Below are 15,810 nucleotides of genomic sequence, written 5' to 3'. Positions count from 1 at the left end.
GTAATTATACTACAAGAAATGCTGGCCATCAAAAGAGACTCTGATGGCTTTCCGACGAAGGTGGGATTCGAACCCACGCGTGCAGAGCACAATGGATTAGCAGTCCATCGCCTTAACCACTCGGCCACCTCGTCTGCCCCACAGCCCCATCTGAAACCTTGCTTCACAAAAGGTACTGAAGTGTCAATATACTGTACCTAAAAAAGAAAAAAACAGCTGAGGCAAGATCTCACATTCCACGTCTTCCCCCAATCAGGGACCTACATTTCATTTTTGGGAAATTCTTACTATGTGCTAATTACAAATATTCATAAGATTCCCCTAGACTTTGTCAGAACTGTCAAGATATAATTCTATGGGGTTTTGAATAGACAGAGCATATGTTATAGGACAATTATAGAATCTATTCCGTTTGGACTGTATTTTTAATAGTCATGATAACATGCTAGCATGTGAGTCGATCTTGCACAGTGAATGATGGAGCAGTGTCTGTCATCTACTTGGTCAGCTGTAGATGGCTCACCTGGGGAGATGTGAAAAGAGAGAGCTCCAGTGGCGCAATCGGTTAGCGCGCGGTACTTATACAGCAGTACTTGCACTGAGCCATGCCGAGGTTGTGAGTTCGAGCCTCACCTGGAGCAGCCGTGTTGTTTTTCATAAACCATTTCACAAAAAGTAAAGTTTAAACTCAGAGTATGGACGGCCCTTGCTAGAGAGTCTTTACTTCTTATAGGATCTACGTGTCCTACTCCTCTGGGTGCCAAATATCACATATCCTCCGCGATGCTCAGTTTAAACATTCCATGATGTGCCATCTTGCATTTCATGCAAACACCACATCAGTGCATTTAAAAATACATTTGTAGAATAATAAATATGATGAAAACTGTGTTCTCACATGATAACCATAAACTGAAGAGCTGCAAAAAATGCTGTATCAGCTACTTACAATAAAAGGTGACTCGAAAAAACTAGCAAAAGAAGAGCATCATCATATTAAAGGTTCTATTCACCATCTTGAGTTGCACCATAGCAGCTTATGGTGCTTTTCTGTTCAGAGTGTGCCTCCAATCCCACATTCATTTTTAATTTCTGTGCAGTTTAAAAACCAACAATTACTGCTCGAAGTTCACTTTTCAAAACCATTCAACCTATTAAATGTATTTCTCTAACCTATGAATGTGGTCCATGTTCACTTTTCCTCATCTTCATCTCGATACTCCTCTCCCAGAAACCAGGTTCACTTCTTCATTCAACCCACCCATCCAAGGTCACCAAATCTTTGAAGCAAGTCTGCCTATTCTCCCTTTCTCTCTATGTACAAGATACCTTGTATCATTTGAATGGACAGCAGGAGAGAAGGATATTTATGGTGAGTGGGGGTGGGGTTTTGAGGAGTAACCTCATTTGCCTAAGAGCCGGGGTATCTGGGAAAAAAAGTATTTTATGGGGGAAGACTTTCACATCTCCTTGGTGAAATTTGTAGGGCCTTATAACATCCTTTCTGTGGATGCAGATTCAGTCGGAACAGAGGTCCTAGTCCTCGCTCTGCCTTTCAAAGGAACTGTAAATATGCATGGCTTATTTGGCTTTGCCCGGCAGGGCTTGCCCGGCAGGGTGAGAATGGCGTTTGTCAGGCGTTCGTCAGGCGATCGGAAGGGGTGAGGCAATAATGTATAATTCAATGATCTTCATGATATTTTCTTGATAATATGAGAGCAGGAAAGGGAAGCTTGGCAATAAGCAATCCTAAAGCAAGGTGTGACTCCAGGGAAGAATGACTTGAAAACAACATACAGAAAGACTCATGTAAAAAGGCCCTGATGAGGCTTGAACTCATGACCCCTGGTTTACAAGACCAGTGCTCTGCCACTGAGCTACAAGGCCAGTCTGCACGCAGGATGTAAATTGCAACATGTATTCTTACTGAGGTATGAATATATCTATGATTTTGAGACTCTGTATGGAAACGTAGTTGCATATGAATGTCCACGTGCGCGCACACATTGAAGACCATGCTTAAGGCACTTTTTTTGGAAGTATGAAAAACTACATTTTCATATGAGAAAATAAGAGTTTTCGCATTCAAGACCATACCGATAGCTCTAGTTAGTATGTCTGCAATCAGTGACATATAGAGAACCCACTTATTAGAAGTGATCTGTCTCTGTGGGGCAGACATATGTTAACAGTCATTCATTTGAGACGGCCTAAACTTTAGGAGTAAGAGCTGCTTTCTTATCAATCTATTTATCCAAACTGGTTAATAAGCCAGGAGTGAGTGAAAGGCAATCCTCTGGAAACTCCATGAAAGATCTAATTTCTATTACGCACAAAATACTTCACTTTATTTGACATATTTGTTAAAATGGAACAGTCAGATGATCCCATCTAGCGGATCCTGGCTCTGTCTTGAAAGAGAGTGTAATTATACTACAAGAAATGCTGGCCATCAAAAGAGACTCTGATGGCTTTCCGACGAAGGTGGGATTCGAACCCACGCGTGCAGAGCACAATGGATTAGCAGTCCATCGCCTTAACCACTCGGCCACCTCGTCTGCCCCACAGCCCCATCTGAAACCTTGCTTCACAAAAGGTACTGAAGTGTCAATATACTGTACCTAAAAAAGAAAAAAACAGCTGAGGCAAGATCTCACATTCCACGTCTTCCCCCAATCAGGGACCTACATTTAATTTTTGGGAAATTCTTACTATGTGCTAATTACAAATATTCATAAGATTCCCCTAGACTTTGTCAGAACTGTCAAGATATAATTCTATGGGGTTTTGAATAGACAGAGCATATGTTATAGGACAATTATAGAATCTATTCCGTTTGGACTGTATTTTTAATAGTCATGATAACATGCTAGCATGTGAGTCGATCTTGCACAGTGAATGATGGAGCAGTGTCTGTCATCTACTTGGTCAGCTGTAGATGGCTCACCTGGGGAGATGTGAAAAGAGAGAGCTCCAGTGGCGCAATCGGTTAGCGCGTGGTACTTATACAGCAGTACTTGTACTGACCCATGCCGAGGTTGTGAGTTCGAGCCTCACCTGGAGCAGCCGTGTTGTTTTTCATAAACCATTTCACAAAAAGTAAAGTTTAAACTCAGAGTATGGACGGCCCTTGCTAGAGAGTCTTTACTTCTTATAGGATCTACGTGTCCTACTCCTCTGGGTGCCAAATATCACATATCCTCCGCGATGCTCAGTTTAAACATTCCATGATGTGCCATCTTGCATTTCATGCAAACACCACATCAGTGCATTTAAAAATACATTTGTAGAATAATAAATATGATGAAAACTGTGTTCTCACATGATAACCATAAACTGAAGAGCTGCAAAAAATGCTGTATCAGCTACTTACAATAAAAGGTGACTCGAAAAAACTAGCAAAAGAAGAGCATCATCATATTAAAGGTTCTATTCACCATCTTGAGTTGCACCATAGCAGCTTATGGTGCTTTTCTGTTCAGAGTGTGCCTCCAATCCCACATTCATTTTTAATTTCTGTGCAGTTTAAAAACCAACAATTACTGCTCGAAGTTCACTTTTCAAAACCATTCAACCTATTAAATCTATTTCTCTAACCTATGAATGTGGTCCATGTTCACTTTTCCTCATCTTCATCTCGATACTCCTTTTCCAGAAACCAGGTTCACTTCTTCATTCAACCCACCCATCCAAAGTCACCAAATCTTTGAAGCAAGTCTGCCTATTCTCCCTTTCTCTCTATGTACAAGATACCTTGTATCATTTGAATGGACAGCAGGAGAGAAGGATATTTATGGTGAGTGGGGGTGGGGTTTTGAGGAGTAACCTCATTTGCCTAAGAGCCGGGGTATCTGGGAAAAAAAGTATTTTATGGGGGAAGACTTTCACATCTCCTTGGTGAAATTTGTAGGGCCTTATAACATCCTTTCTGTGGATGCAGATTCAGTCGGAACAGAGGTCCTAGTCCTCGCTCTGCCTTTCAAAGGAACTGTAAATATGCATGGCTTATTTGGCTTTGCCCGGCAGGGCTTGCCCGCCAGGGTGAGAATGGCGTTTGTCAGGCGTTCGTCAGGCGATCGGAAGGGGTGAGGCAATAATTTATAATTCAATGATCTTCATGATATTTTCTTGATAATATGAAAGCAGGAAAGGGAAGCTTGGCAATAAGCAATCCTAAAGCAAGGTGTGACTCCAGGGAAGAATGACTTGAAAACAACATACAGAAAGACTCATGTAAAAAGGCCCTGATGAGGCTTGAACTCATGACCCCTGGTTTACAAGACCAGTGCTCTGCCACTGAGCTACAAGGCCAGTCTGCACGCAGGATGTAAATTGCAACATGTATTCTTACTGAGGTATGAATATATCTATGATTTTGAGACTCTGTATGGAAACGTAGTTGCATATGAATGTCCACATGCGCGCACACATTGAAGACCATGCTTAAGGCACTTTTTTTGGAAGTATGAAAAACTACATTTTCATATGAGAAAATAAGAGTTTTTCGCATTCAAGACCATACCGATAGCTCTAGTTAGTATGTCTACAATCAGTGACATATAGAGAACCCACTTATTAGAAGTGATCTGTCTCTGTGGGGCAGACATATGTTAACAGTCATTCATTTGAGACGGCCTAAACTTTAGGAGTAAGAGCTGCTTTCTTATCAATCTATTTATCCAAACTGGTTAATAAGCCAGGAGTGAGTGAAAGGCAATCCTCTGGAAACTCCATGAAAGATCTAATTTCTATTACGCACAAAATACTTCACTTTATTTGACATATTTGTTAAAATGGAACAGTCAGATGATCCCATCTAGCGGATCCTGGCTCTGTCTTGAAAGAGAGTGTAATTATACTACAAGAAATGCTGGCCATCAAAAGAGACTCTGATGGCTTTCCGACGAAGGTGGGATTCGAACCCACGCGTGCAGAGCACAATGGATTAGCAGTCCATCGCCTTAACCACTCGGCCACCTCGTCTGCCCCACAGCCCCATCTGAAACCTTGCTTCACAAAAGGTACTGAAGTGTCAATATACTGTACCTAAAAAAGAAAAAAACAGCTGAGGCAAGATCTCACATTCCACGTCTTCCCCCAATCAGGGACCTACATTTCATTTTTGGGAAATTCTTACTATGTGCTAATTACAAATATTCATAAGATTCCCCTAGACTTTGTCAGAACTGTCAAGATATAATTCTATGGGGTTTTGAATAGACAGAGCATATGTTATAGGACAATTATAGAATCTATTCCGTTTGGACTGTATTTTTAATAGTCATGATAACATGCTAGCATGTGAGTCGATCTTGCACAGTGAATGATGGAGCAGTGTCTGTCATCTACTTGGTCAGCTGTAGATGGCTCACCTGGGGAGATGTGAAAAGAGAGAGCTCCAGTGGCGCAATCGGTTAGCGCGCGGTACTTATACAGCAGTACTTGCACTGAGCCATGCCGAGGTTGTGAGTTCGAGCCTCACCTGGAGCAGCCGTGTTGTTTTTCATAAACCATTTCACAAAAAGTAAAGTTTAAACTCAGAGTATGGACGGCCCTTGCTAGAGAGTCTTTACTTCTTATAGGATCTACGTGTCCTACTCCTCTGGGTGCCAAATATCACATATCCTCCGCGATGCTCAGTTTAAACATTCCATGATGTGCCATCTTGCATTTCATGCAAACACCACATCAGTGCATTTAAAAATACATTTGTAGAATAATAAATATGATGAAAACTGTGTTCTCACATGATAACCATAAACTGAAGAGCTGCAAAAAATGCTGTATCAGCTACTTACAATAAAAGGTGACTCGAAAAAACTAGCAAAAGAAGAGCATCATCATATTAAAGGTTCTATTCACCATCTTGAGTTGCACCATAGCAGCTTATGGTGCTTTTCTGTTCAGAGTGTGCCTCCAATCCCACATTCATTTTTAATTTCTGTGCAGTTTAAAAACCAACAATTACTGCTCGAAGTTCACTTTTCAAAACCATTCAACCTATTAAATGTATTTCTCTAACCTATGAATGTGGTCCATGTTCACTTTTCCTCATCTTCATCTCGATACTCCTCTCCCAGAAACCAGGTTCACTTCTTCATTCAACCCACCCATCCAAGGTCACCAAATCTTTGAAGCAAGTCTGCCTATTCTCCCTTTCTCTCTATGTACAAGATACCTTGTATCATTTGAATGGACAGCAGGAGAGAAGGATATTTATGGTGAGTGGGGGTGGGGTTTTGAGGAGTAACCTCATTTGCCTAAGAGCCGGGGTATCTGGGAAAAAAAGTATTTTATGGGGGAAGACTTTCACATCTCCTTGGTGAAATTTGTAGGGCCTTATAACATCCTTTCTGTGGATGCAGATTCAGTCGGAACAGAGGTCCTAGTCCTCGCTCTGCCTTTCAAAGGAACTGTAAATATGCATGGCTTATTTGGCATTGCCCGGCAGGGCTTGCCCGGCAGGGTGAGAATGGCGTTTGTCAGGCGTTCGTCAGGCGATCGGAAGGGGTGAGGCAATAATGTATAATTCAATGATCTTCATGATATTTTCTTGATAATATGAAAGCAGGAAAGGGAAGCTTGGCAATAAGCAATCCTAAAGCAAGGTGTGACTCCAGGGAAGAATGACTTGAAAACAACATACAGAAAGACTCATGTAAAAAGGCCCTGATGAGGCTTGAACTCATGACCCCTGGTTTACAAGACCAGTGCTCTGCCACTGAGCTACAAGGCCAGTCTGCACGCAGGATGTAAATTGCAACATGTATTCTTACTGAGGTATGAATATATCTATGATTTTGAGACTCTGTATGGAAACGTAGTTGCATATGAATGTCCACGTGCGCGCACACATTGAAGACCATGCTTAAGGCACTTTTTTTGGAAGTATGAAAAACTACATTTTCATATGAGAAAATAAGAGTTTTCGCATTCAAGACCATACCGATAGCTCTAGTTAGTATGTCTGCAATCAGTGACATATAGAGAACCCACTTATTAGAAGTGATCTGTCTCTGTGGGGCAGACATATGTTAACAGTCATTCATTTGAGACGGCCTAAACTTTAGGAGTAAGAGCTGCTTTCTTATCAATCTATTTATCCAAACTGGTTAATAAGCCAGGAGTGAGTGAAAGGCAATCCTCTGGAAACTCCATGAAAGATCTAATTTCTATTACGCACAAAATACTTCACTTTATTTGACATATTTGTTAAAATGGAACAGTCAGATGATCCCATCTAGCGGATCCTGGCTCTGTCTTGAAAGAGAGTGTAATTATACTACAAGAAATGCTGGCCATCAAAAGAGACTCTGATGGCTTTCCGACGAAGGTGGGATTCGAACCCACGCGTGCAGAGCACAATGGATTAGCAGTCCATCGCCTTAACCACTCGGCCACCTCGTCTGCCCCACAGCCCCATCTGAAACCTTGCTTCACAAAAGGTACTGAAGTGTCAATATACTGTACCTAAAAAAGAAAAAAACAGCTGAGGCAAGATCTCACATTCCACGTCTTCCCCCAATCAGGGACCTACATTTAATTTTTGGGAAATTCTTACTATGTGCTAATTACAAATATTCATAAGATTCCCCTAGACTTTGTCAGAACTGTCAAGATATAATTCTATGGGGTTTTGAATAGACAGAGCATATGTTATAGGACAATTATAGAATCTATTCCGTTTGGACTGTATTTTTAATAGTCATGATAACATGCTAGCATGTGAGTCGATCTTGCACAGTGAATGATGGAGCAGTGTCTGTCATCTACTTGGTCAGCTGTAGATGGCTCACCTGGGGAGATGTGAAAAGAGAGAGCTCCAGTGGCGCAATCGGTTAGCGCGCGGTACTTATACAGCAGTACTTGTACTGAGCCATGCCGAGGTTGTGAGTTCGAGCCTCACCTGGAGCAGCTGTGTTGTTTTTCATAAACCATTTCACAAAAAGTAAAGTTTAAACTCAGAGTATGGACGGCCCTTGCTAGAGAGTCTTTACTTCTTATAGGATCTACGTGTCCTACTCCTCTGGGTGCCAAATATCACATATCCTCCGCGATGCTCAGTTTAAACATTCCATGATGTGCCATCTTGCATTTCATGCAAACACCACATCAGTGCATTTAAAAATACATTTGTAGAATAATAAATATGATGAAAACTGTGTTCTCACATGATAACCATAAACTGAAGAGCTGCAAAAAATGCTGTATCAGCTACTTACAATAAAAGGTGACTCGAAAAAACTAGCAAAAGAAGAGCATCATCATATTAAAGGTTCTATTCACCATCTTGAGTTGCACCATAGCAGCTTATGGTGCTTTTCTGTTCAGAGTGTGCCTCCAATCCCACATTCATTTTTAATTTCTGTGCAGTTTAAAAACCAACAATTACTGCTCGAAGTTCACTTTTCAAAACCATTCAACCTATTAAATCTATTTCTCTAACCTATGAATGTGGTCCATGTTCACTTTTCCTCATCTTCATCTCGATACTCCTTTTCCAGAAACCAGGTTCACTTCTTCATTCAACCCACCCATCCAAAGTCACCAAATCTTTGAAGCAAGTCTGCCTATTCTCCCTTTCTCTCTATGTACAAGATACCTTGTATCATTTGAATGGACAGCAGGAGAGAAGGATATTTATGGTGAGTGGGGGTGGGGTTTTGAGGAGTAACCTCATTTGCCTAAGAGCCGGGGTATCTGGGAAAAAAAGTATTTTATGGGGGAAGACTTTCACATCTCCTTGGTGAAATTTGTAGGGCCTTATAACATCCTTTCTGTGGATGCAGATTCAGTCGGAACAGAGGTCCTAGTCCTCGCTCTGCCTTTCAAAGGAACTGTAAATATGCATGGCTTATTTGGCTTTGCCCGGCAGGGCTTGCCCGCCAGGGTGAGAATGGCGTTTGTCAGGCGTTCGTCAGGCGATCGGAAGGGGTGAGGCAATAATTTATAATTCAATGATCTTCATGATATTTTCTTGATAATATGAAAGCAGGAAAGGGAAGCTTGGCAATAAGCAATCCTAAAGCAAGGTGTGACTCCAGGGAAGAATGACTTGAAAACAACATACAGAAAGACTCATGTAAAAAGGCCCTGATGAGGCTTGAACTCATGACCCCTGGTTTACAAGACCAGTGCTCTGCCACTGAGCTACAAGGCCAGTCTGCACGCAGGATGTAAATTGCAACATGTATTCTTACTGAGGTATGAATATATCTATGATTTTGAGACTCTGTATGGAAACGTAGTTGCATATGAATGTCCACATGCGCGCACACATTGAAGACCATGCTTAAGGCACTTTTTTTGGAAGTATGAAAAACTACATTTTCATATGAGAAAATAAGAGTTTTTCGCATTCAAGACCATACCGATAGCTCTAGTTAGTATGTCTACAATCAGTGACATATAGAGAACCCACTTATTAGAAGTGATCTGTCTCTGTGGGGCAGACATATGTTAACAGTCATTCATTTGAGACGGCCTAAACTTTAGGAGTAAGAGCTGCTTTCTTATCAATCTATTTATCCAAACTGGTTAATAAGCCAGGAGTGAGTGAAAGGCAATCCTCTGGAAACTCCATGAAAGATCTAATTTCTATTACGCACAAAATACTTCACTTTATTTGACATATTTGTTAAAATGGAACAGTCAGATGATCCCATCTAGCGGATCCTGGCTCTGTCTTGAAAGAGAGTGTAATTATACTACAAGAAATGCTGGCCATCAAAAGAGACTCTGATGGCTTTCCGACGAAGGTGGGATTCGAACCCACGCGTGCAGAGCACAATGGATTAGCAGTCCATCGCCTTAACCACTCGGCCACCTCGTCTGCCCCACAGCCCCATCTGAAACCTTGCTTCACAAAAGGTACTGAAGTGTCAATATACTGTACCTAAAAAAGAAAAAAACAGCTGAGGCAAGATCTCACATTCCACGTCTTCCCCCAATCAGGGACCTACATTTCATTTTTGGGAAATTCTTACTATGTGCTAATTACAAATATTCATAAGATTCCCCTAGACTTTGTCAGAACTGTCAAGATATAATTCTATGGGGTTTTGAATAGACAGAGCATATGTTATAGGACAATTATAGAATCTATTCCGTTTGGACTGTATTTTTAATAGTCATGATAACATGCTAGCATGTGAGTCGATCTTGCACAGTGAATGATGGAGCAGTGTCTGTCATCTACTTGGTCAGCTGTAGATGGCTCACCTGGGGAGATGTGAAAAGAGAGAGCTCCAGTGGCGCAATCGGTTAGCGCGCGGTACTTATACAGCAGTACTTGCACTGAGCCATGCCGAGGTTGTGAGTTCGAGCCTCACCTGGAGCAGCCGTGTTGTTTTTCATAAACCATTTCACAAAAAGTAAAGTTTAAACTCAGAGTATGGACGGCCCTTGCTAGAGAGTCTTTACTTCTTATAGGATCTACGTGTCCTACTCCTCTGGGTGCCAAATATCACATATCCTCCGCGATGCTCAGTTTAAACATTCCATGATGTGCCATCTTGCATTTCATGCAAACACCACATCAGTGCATTTAAAAATACATTTGTAGAATAATAAATATGATGAAAACTGTGTTCTCACATGATAACCATAAACTGAAGAGCTGCAAAAAATGCTGTATCAGCTACTTACAATAAAAGGTGACTCGAAAAAACTAGCAAAAGAAGAGCATCATCATATTAAAGGTTCTATTCACCATCTTGAGTTGCACCATAGCAGCTTATGGTGCTTTTCTGTTCAGAGTGTGCCTCCAATCCCACATTCATTTTTAATTTCTGTGCAGTTTAAAAACCAACAATTACTGCTCGAAGTTCACTTTTCAAAACCATTCAACCTATTAAATGTATTTCTCTAACCTATGAATGTGGTCCATGTTCACTTTTCCTCATCTTCATCTCGATACTCCTCTCCCAGAAACCAGGTTCACTTCTTCATTCAACCCACCCATCCAAGGTCACCAAATCTTTGAAGCAAGTCTGCCTATTCTCCCTTTCTCTCTATGTACAAGATACCTTGTATCATTTGAATGGACAGCAGGAGAGAAGGATATTTATGGTGAGTGGGGGTGGGGTTTTGAGGAGTAACCTCATTTGCCTAAGAGCCGGGGTATCTGGGAAAAAAAGTATTTTATGGGGGAAGACTTTCACATCTCCTTGGTGAAATTTGTAGGGCCTTATAACATCCTTTCTGTGGATGCAGATTCAGTCGGAACAGAGGTCCTAGTCCTCGCTCTGCCTTTCAAAGGAACTGTAAATATGCATGGCTTATTTGGCTTTGCCCGGCAGGGTGAGAATGGCGTTTGTCAGGCGTTCGTCAGGCGATCGGAAGGGGTGAGGCAATAATGTATAATTCAATGATCTTCATGATATTTTCTTGATAATATGAAAGCAGGAAAGGGAAGCTTGGCAATAAGCAATCCTAAAGCAAGGTGTGACTCCAGGGAAGAATGACTTGAAAACAACATACAGAAAGACTCAGGTAAAAAGGCCCTGATGAGGCTTGAACTCATGACCCCTGGTTTACAAGACCAGTGCTCTGCCACTGAGCTACAAGGCCAGTCTGCACGCAGGATGTAAATTGCAACATGTATTCTTACTGAGGTATGAATATATCTATGATTTTGAGACTCTGTATGGAAACGTAGTTGCATATGAATGTCCACGTGCGCGCACACATTGAAGACCATGCTTAAGGCACTTTTTTTGGAAGTATGAAAAACTACATTTTCATATGAGAAAATAAGAGTTTTCGCATTCAAGACCATACCGATAGCTCTAGTTAGTATGTCTGCAATCAGTGACATATAGAGAACCCACTTATTAGAAGTGATCTGTCTCTGTGGGGCAGACATATGTTAACAGTCATTCATTTGAGACGGCCTAAACTTTAGGAGTAAGAGCTGCTTTCTTATCAATCTATTTATCCAAACTGGTTAATAAGCCAGGAGTGAGTGAAAGGCAATCCTCTGGAAACTCCATGAAAGATCTAATTTCTATTACGCACAAAATACTTCACTTTATTTGACATATTTGTTAAAATGGAACAGTCAGATGATCCCATCTAGCGGATCCTGGCTCTGTCTTGAAAGAGAGTGTAATTATACTACAAGAAATGCTGGCCATCAAAAGAGACTCTGATGGCTTTCCGACGAAGGTGGGATTCGAACCCACGCGTGCAGAGCACAATGGATTAGCAGTCCATCGCCTTAACCACTCGGCCACCTCGTCTGCCCCACAGCCCCATCTGAAACCTTGCTTCACAAAAGGTACTGAAGTGTCAATATACTGTACCTAAAAAAGAAAAAAACAGCTGAGGCAAGATCTCACATTCCACGTCTTCCCCCAATCAGGGACCTACATTTAATTTTTGGGAAATTCTTACTATGTGCTAATTACAAATATTCATAAGATTCCCCTAGACTTTGTCAGAACTGTCAAGATATAATTCTATGGGGTTTTGAATAGACAGAGCATATGTTATAGGACAATTATAGAATCTATTCCGTTTGGACTGTATTTTTAATAGTCATGATAACATGCTAGCATGTGAGTCGATCTTGCACAGTGAATGATGGAGCAGTGTCTGTCATCTACTTGGTCAGCTGTAGATGGCTCACCTGGGGAAATGTGAAAAGAGAGAGCTCCAGTGGCGCAATCGGTTAGCGCGCGGTACTTATACAGCAGTACTTGTACTGAGCCATGCCGAGGTTGTGAGTTCGAGCCTCACCTGTAGCAGCCGTGTTGTTTTTCATAAACCATTTCACAAAAAGTAAAGTTTAAACTCAGAGTATGGACGGCCCTTGCTAGAGAGTCTTTACTTCTTATAGGATCTACGTGTCCTACTCCTCTGGGTGCCAAATATCACATATCCTCCGCGATGCTCAGTTTAAACATTCCATGATGTGCCATCTTGCATTTCATGCAAACACCACATCAGTGCATTTAAAAATACATTTGTAGAATAATAAATATGATGAAAACTGTGTTCTCACATGATAACCATAAACTGAAGAGCTGCAAAAAATGCTGTATCAGCTACTTACAATAAAAGGTGACTCGAAAAAACTAGCAAAAGAAGAGCATCATCATATTAAAGGTTCTATTCACCATCTTGAGTTGCACCATAGCAGCTTATGGTGCTTTTCTGTTCAGAGTGTGCCTCCAATCCCACATTCATTTTTAATTTCTGTGCAGTTTAAAAACCAACAATTACTGCTCGAAGTTCACTTTTCAAAACCATTCAACCTATTAAATCTATTTCTCTAACCTATGAATGTGGTCCATGTTCACTTTTCCTCATCTTCATCTCGATACTCCTTTTCCAGAAACCAGGTTCACTTCTTCATTCAACCCACCCATCCAAAGTCACCAAATCTTTGAAGCAAGTCTGCCTATTCTCCCTTTCTCTCTATGTACAAGATACCTTGTATCATTTGAATGGACAGCAGGAGAGAAGGATATTTATGGTGAGTGGGGGTGGGGTTTTGAGGAGTAACCTCATTTGCCTAAGAGCCGGGGTATCTGGGAAAAAAAGTATTTTATGGGGGAAGACTTTCACATCTCCTTGGTGAAATTTGTAGGGCCTTATAACATCCTTTCTGTGGATGCAGATTCAGTCGGAACAGAGGTCCTAGTCCTCGCTCTGCCTTTCAAAGGAACTGTAAATATGCATGGCTTATTTGGCTTTGCCCGGCAGGGCTTGCCCGCCAGGGTGAGAATGGCGTTTGTCAGGCGTTCGTCAGGCGATCGGAAGGGGTGAGGCAATAATTTATAATTCAATGATCTTCATGATATTTTCTTGATAATATGAAAGCAGGAAAGGGAAGCTTGGCAATAAGCAATCCTAAAGCAAGGTGTGACTCCAGGGAAGAATGACTTGAAAACAACATACAGAAAGACTCATGTAAAAAGGCCCTGATGAGGCTTGAACTCATGACCCCTGGTTTACAAGACCAGTGCTCTGCCACTGAGCTACAAGGCCAGTCTGCACGCAGGATGTAAATTGCAACATGTATTCTTACTGAGGTATGAATATATCTATGATTTTGAGACTCTGTATGGAAACGTAGTTGCATATGAATGTCCACATGCGCGCACACATTGAAGACCATGCTTAAGGCACTTTTTTTGGAAGTATGAAAAACTACATTTTCATATGAGAAAATAAGAGTTTTTCGCATTCAAGACCATACCGATAGCTCTAGTTAGTATGTCTACAATCAGTGACATATAGAGAACCCACTTATTAGAAGTGATCTGTCTCTGTGGGGCAGACATATGTTAACAGTCATTCATTTGAGACGGCCTAAACTTTAGGAGTAAGAGCTGCTTTCTTATCAATCTATTTATCCAAACTGGTTAATAAGCCAGGAGTGAGTGAAAGGCAATCCTCTGGAAACTCCATGAAAGATCTAATTTCTATTACGCACAAAATACTTCACTTTATTTGACATATTTGTTCAAATGGAACAGTCAGATGATCCCATCTAGCGGATCCTGGCTCTGTCTTGAAAGAGAGTGTAATTATACTACAAGAAATGCTGGCCATCAAAAGAGACTCTGATGGCTTTCCGACGAAGGTGGGATTCGAACCCACGCGTGCAGAGCACAATGGATTAGCAGTCCATCGCCTTAACCACTCGGCCACCTCGTCTGCCCCACAGCCCCATCTGAAACCTTGCTTCACAAAAGGTACTGAAGTGTCAATATACTGTACCTAAAAAAGAAAAAAACAGCTGAGGCAAGATCTCACATTCCACGTCTTCCCCCAATCAGGGACCTACATTTAATTTTTGGGAAATTCTTACTATGTGCTAATTACAAATATTCATAAGATTCCCCTAGACTTTGTCAGAACTGTCAAGATATAATTCTATGGGGTTTTGAATAGACAGAGCATATGTTATAGGACAATTATAGAATCTATTCCGTTTGGACTGTATTTTTAATAGTCATGATAACATGCTAGCATGTGAGTCGATCTTGCACAGTGAATGATGGAGCAGTGTCTGTCATCTACTTGGTCAGCTGTAGATGGCTCACCTGGGGAGATGTGAAAAGAGAGAGCTCCAGTGGCGCAATCGGTTAGCGCGCGGTACTTATACAGCAGTACTTGCACTGAGCCATGCCGAGGTTGTGAGTTCGAGCCTCACCTGGAGCAGCCGTGTTGTTTTTCATAAACCATTTCACAAAAAGTAAAGTTTAAACTCAGAGTATGGACGGCCCTTGCTAGAGAGTCTTTACTTCTTATAGGATCTACGTGTCCTACTCCTCTGGGTGCCAAATATCACATATCCTCCGCGATGCTCAGTTTAAACATTCCATGATGAGCATCTTGCATTTCATGCAAACACCACATCAGTGCATTTAAAAATACATTTGTAGAATAATAAATATGATGAAAACTGTGTTCTCACATGATAACCATAAACTGAAGAGCTGCAAAAAATGCTGTATCAGCTACTTACAATAAAAGGTGACTCGAAAAAACTAGCAAAAGAAGAGCATCATCATATTAAAGGTTCTATTCACCATCTTGAGTTGCACCATAGCAGCTTATGGTGCTTTTCTGTTCAGAGTGTGCCTCCAATCCCACATTCATTTTTAATTTCTGTGCAGTTTAAAAACCAACAATTACTGCTCGAAGTTCACTTTTCAAAACCATTCAACCTATTAAATGTATTTCTCTAACCTATGAATGTGGTCCATGTTCACTTTTCCTCATCTTCATCTCGATACTCCTCTCCCAGAAACCAGGTTCACTTCTTCATTCAACCCACCCATCCAAGGTCACCAA

At 41.2% G+C, this 15,810-nt stretch overlaps 19 non-coding genes across 19 annotated transcripts; 6 read left to right on the top strand and 13 right to left on the bottom strand.

Annotated features, from left to right (window-relative positions):
• Positions 1 to 52: 52 nt before the first annotated feature.
• On the bottom strand, positions 53 to 134 carry TRNAS-GCU (transfer RNA serine (anticodon GCU)). Its single transcript has one exon. It is a non-coding gene; the product is annotated as a tRNA-Ser (tRNA).
• Positions 135 to 546: 412 nt separating this feature from the next.
• TRNAI-UAU (transfer RNA isoleucine (anticodon UAU)) lies at positions 547 to 641 on the top strand. Its single transcript has 2 exons — positions 547 to 584; positions 606 to 641. It is a non-coding gene; the product is annotated as a tRNA-Ile (tRNA).
• Positions 642 to 1,815: 1,174 nt separating this feature from the next.
• Positions 1,816 to 1,887, bottom strand: TRNAT-UGU (transfer RNA threonine (anticodon UGU)). Its single transcript has one exon. It is a non-coding gene; the product is annotated as a tRNA-Thr (tRNA).
• Positions 1,888 to 2,476: 589 nt separating this feature from the next.
• Positions 2,477 to 2,558, bottom strand: TRNAS-GCU (transfer RNA serine (anticodon GCU)). Its single transcript has one exon. It is a non-coding gene; the product is annotated as a tRNA-Ser (tRNA).
• Positions 2,559 to 2,970: 412 nt separating this feature from the next.
• TRNAI-UAU (transfer RNA isoleucine (anticodon UAU)) lies at positions 2,971 to 3,065 on the top strand. The gene is made up of 2 exons: positions 2,971 to 3,008; positions 3,030 to 3,065. It is a non-coding gene; the product is annotated as a tRNA-Ile (tRNA).
• Positions 3,066 to 4,239: 1,174 nt separating this feature from the next.
• On the bottom strand, positions 4,240 to 4,311 carry TRNAT-UGU (transfer RNA threonine (anticodon UGU)). The gene has a single exon. It is a non-coding gene; the product is annotated as a tRNA-Thr (tRNA).
• A 590-nt stretch (positions 4,312 to 4,901) lies between these two features.
• Positions 4,902 to 4,983, bottom strand: TRNAS-GCU (transfer RNA serine (anticodon GCU)). Its single transcript has one exon. It is a non-coding gene; the product is annotated as a tRNA-Ser (tRNA).
• A 412-nt stretch (positions 4,984 to 5,395) lies between these two features.
• On the top strand, positions 5,396 to 5,490 carry TRNAI-UAU (transfer RNA isoleucine (anticodon UAU)). Its single transcript has 2 exons — positions 5,396 to 5,433; positions 5,455 to 5,490. It is a non-coding gene; the product is annotated as a tRNA-Ile (tRNA).
• Positions 5,491 to 6,664: 1,174 nt separating this feature from the next.
• TRNAT-UGU (transfer RNA threonine (anticodon UGU)) lies at positions 6,665 to 6,736 on the bottom strand. Its single transcript has one exon. It is a non-coding gene; the product is annotated as a tRNA-Thr (tRNA).
• Positions 6,737 to 7,325: 589 nt separating this feature from the next.
• On the bottom strand, positions 7,326 to 7,407 carry TRNAS-GCU (transfer RNA serine (anticodon GCU)). The gene has a single exon. It is a non-coding gene; the product is annotated as a tRNA-Ser (tRNA).
• Positions 7,408 to 7,819: 412 nt separating this feature from the next.
• TRNAI-UAU (transfer RNA isoleucine (anticodon UAU)) lies at positions 7,820 to 7,914 on the top strand. Its single transcript has 2 exons — positions 7,820 to 7,857; positions 7,879 to 7,914. It is a non-coding gene; the product is annotated as a tRNA-Ile (tRNA).
• A 1,174-nt stretch (positions 7,915 to 9,088) lies between these two features.
• TRNAT-UGU (transfer RNA threonine (anticodon UGU)) lies at positions 9,089 to 9,160 on the bottom strand. The gene has a single exon. It is a non-coding gene; the product is annotated as a tRNA-Thr (tRNA).
• Positions 9,161 to 9,750: 590 nt separating this feature from the next.
• TRNAS-GCU (transfer RNA serine (anticodon GCU)) lies at positions 9,751 to 9,832 on the bottom strand. The gene has a single exon. It is a non-coding gene; the product is annotated as a tRNA-Ser (tRNA).
• Positions 9,833 to 10,244: 412 nt separating this feature from the next.
• On the top strand, positions 10,245 to 10,339 carry TRNAI-UAU (transfer RNA isoleucine (anticodon UAU)). The gene is made up of 2 exons: positions 10,245 to 10,282; positions 10,304 to 10,339. It is a non-coding gene; the product is annotated as a tRNA-Ile (tRNA).
• A 1,160-nt stretch (positions 10,340 to 11,499) lies between these two features.
• Positions 11,500 to 11,571, bottom strand: TRNAT-UGU (transfer RNA threonine (anticodon UGU)). The gene has a single exon. It is a non-coding gene; the product is annotated as a tRNA-Thr (tRNA).
• Positions 11,572 to 12,160: 589 nt separating this feature from the next.
• On the bottom strand, positions 12,161 to 12,242 carry TRNAS-GCU (transfer RNA serine (anticodon GCU)). The gene has a single exon. It is a non-coding gene; the product is annotated as a tRNA-Ser (tRNA).
• A 1,681-nt stretch (positions 12,243 to 13,923) lies between these two features.
• On the bottom strand, positions 13,924 to 13,995 carry TRNAT-UGU (transfer RNA threonine (anticodon UGU)). Its single transcript has one exon. It is a non-coding gene; the product is annotated as a tRNA-Thr (tRNA).
• A 590-nt stretch (positions 13,996 to 14,585) lies between these two features.
• TRNAS-GCU (transfer RNA serine (anticodon GCU)) lies at positions 14,586 to 14,667 on the bottom strand. Its single transcript has one exon. It is a non-coding gene; the product is annotated as a tRNA-Ser (tRNA).
• A 412-nt stretch (positions 14,668 to 15,079) lies between these two features.
• Positions 15,080 to 15,174, top strand: TRNAI-UAU (transfer RNA isoleucine (anticodon UAU)). The gene is made up of 2 exons: positions 15,080 to 15,117; positions 15,139 to 15,174. It is a non-coding gene; the product is annotated as a tRNA-Ile (tRNA).
• The last annotated feature ends 636 nt before the right edge of the window (positions 15,175 to 15,810 follow it).

The sequence above is a fragment of the Triturus cristatus genome, chromosome 12, assembly GCF_964204655.1.
Source record: "Triturus cristatus chromosome 12, aTriCri1.1, whole genome shotgun sequence".
In the NCBI taxonomy this organism is placed as follows: domain Eukaryota; kingdom Metazoa; phylum Chordata; class Amphibia; order Caudata; family Salamandridae; genus Triturus; species Triturus cristatus.
The sequence above is the reverse complement of the archived record's forward strand: the minus strand, read 5'-3'. Positions and strand labels throughout refer to the sequence as shown.